Source organism: Giraffa tippelskirchi, chromosome 3 (genome assembly GCF_054371585.1).
Source record: "Giraffa tippelskirchi isolate mGirTip1 chromosome 3, T2T-mGirTip1v1.2.pri, whole genome shotgun sequence".
Taxonomy (NCBI): Eukaryota; Metazoa; Chordata; class Mammalia; order Artiodactyla; family Giraffidae; genus Giraffa; species Giraffa tippelskirchi.
Window position 1 is genome coordinate 109,630,222 of NC_137277.1, and position 2,508 is coordinate 109,632,729.

General features: G+C 38.0%; 1 pseudogene; it reads right to left on the reverse strand.

Moving 5' to 3' along the window:
• Window positions 1-1,022: 1,022 nt before the first annotated feature.
• LOC145540457 (NADH dehydrogenase (ubiquinone) complex I, assembly factor 6 pseudogene) lies at window positions 1,023-1,738 on the reverse strand (annotated as a pseudogene).
• Window positions 1,739-2,508: the final 770 nt, after the last annotated feature.

Consider the following 2,508-nt stretch of genomic DNA (forward strand, 5'->3'; position numbering starts at 1 on the left):
GAGTTGGATGTATTTTTGGCACCAGATAGATGTTCAATAATAGTTTTAATGATAGTTTCTACAGCAATTGGGTTTACTCTGGAGGCTGCCCATCTCTCTAATGACTAGGGCCAAGCAAACTTATTTTATAAGATCTGGCAAAATTACAGTGTGAACTGGTAATGCCGTGGGCTGTTATACAAATTATACCAGGTCTGTCTCTGAGGAACTTATCCAAGCCTCTGGAGACTTCAAGAATATTAACTTCAAAGGAAGTACGTGCTATTATAAATATTACGAACCAGGTATCTAGCAAAACAAGAAGCAGACCCACAGTGCCTAACTTGCAGGAGTGTTTGATCTACTTGAAATTTCTGAAAATAAATTTGAGCTGTTGAAATTGACATTTTGTGGAGTGTCACATTTTTTTTTCAACATGGTTTGGGAAAGTTCTTTTTAGCTTGGGAAAATTTATTATTTTAGCCAAGGAAAGAATTGTGTGGCCTCAAATCTATAAACTTTCTATCCAAGAGAGATTATGAAATTATTTTGGATGATTGAGACAGAGGTCGTTCCAAAGAAAAGGTTCATCACATGGGTGATTTAAAACACTACTAAAATTGCCTTTCTAAGCAATGACCTAGAAATCTGACAATGTGATAATGAATTCTCAAACAAATAAAACAAACAAACACAAAAATCACACTGGAACATTTCACAATTGGCAGGACAAAAACTGGCAACAACTGACTTCTGGAAAAGTGAATTGGATCTTATAGCATTAAAATGAGTTTGCGGACTATAACATGAAGTCAACACTTCTGTGAGAATTTTGGAATGCTCAATTTCCCACAATCTCATCATTTCTCTGCCTGACAATTGTAATTATTCTTCACCCACTTGACAATCAAACTTGCTTCCTGTAGTGATAATATACCTGCTACCATCCTGACCATACTGGAGAAATGGCTTTTTCTTTGATGGGTTTGTTCATTTTGAAACGAACTTTCTTTGTTATTCTAATCACTCTCTTACATTATTCATTAACTAATTGCCATCCATATCTCTTTTTTCACTTTTTCAAAATATCTTTTTCTCCATGACTGAAGATACAAAGATAATGGAAGTAAAATATTCTTCTGCTGTAAAGATGGGTGGAATAGATCAAAATCCACTTGTCGGCTTTTCTTTAAATAGTTCTCCAGAGCAACCGTCTGCGCAAAAGCAGGAAGTGCTTTCACAGGAACACTCTCGTGGAAGGACCTAGCGTGCTGTAGGTGCAAGTATGATATTGCCTGGCTGGCAATATCATATACCACATCTCTCACATTTTCGTTTTGGCTCTTTTGTAGAAAATCCTCTTGTGAAACACCACGCAGCATACAAATACCGATGGGAAGGAACAGCTTTCTTCTGCTACCATGACAGGGTGTTGCTCTCAAGCAAGTGACAATGCCTTGCGTTTTTCCAATGTGATTTGTGGCATGATCTGCATGAAGAGCCTTTATACCCAATATTTCTAGTGTTAGATAAAGAAGAGAGCTCTGAGTGTTTTTAGCATAATTTCCTAGTTCCTGGATGTTATGATATACTTTGTCATCCAAATTCTTTTCTCTTTCATCAGTGATTTTCACAAGCCATCTTTTAGTCAGATTATGTTTACTGACAGCCTTCCATAGTTCAGTGGCCACACGCTGATGTGGTGGACTGTCACACTATAAATCATTCAGTTGTTTTTTCCCCAAAACTGCATTTGCATAGTCCAGTTGTTTTCTCAGAGACAGAGTCCATAACTAGCCTGAGCCAATTCCACACTGAAGGCTCTCAGTGCAAAAGCAGAGCTTCTGGATTCGGCAGGGAGAAGCAAGGAGCGTAAACAGCCTTCATAATCTTGTTTCCATAGTGGCTCCAAGCAGTAGTGGCCAATGCCTGAGGTGTCAGGTCTGCTGGCATGGCCACACTCCACCTGGAGAGCTACCAGATGCATGCCCACAGGCCCAAGGGCGGCCAGCGGCAGGACAGGTCAGGGATGCCAAGCTGTAACGGTCCCCACGTCAAGTCTAGCATAGAGACCACCAGGACACCCACCGCCATCCATATTTCTGATAGTAGTTTACAACTTTGGAAAAAAATGAGATACAAGCTTGTCTCCCTGATTACAAAGAAAAGACTACTTCACTTATGTCACATATTAAAGCTAATTAATGTCTGAGACAAATTACCACATACTACTTCAGAAAACATTGGACATTATTGTATGTTTCCAAAACATCTAAGGTCATGAAGTAATCATGGATTTAATGAATAAGACATTGTAAAGGAATCTAATTCTGCACAGTTTGAGAATATATGGATGGGACACTAAGACCAGGTCATATGCTTTAAAAAAGAACAATAATAGAATAATTATAAAGTAAAAGTGATTGATAGTTATAAAAGTTATTGATTTGAAATCTATTTACTTAATTGTTTATTCAAAAAGTTTTTACTTCTGAGAAGGTGACATTCGAGTAAGACTTAAAGGAGGTG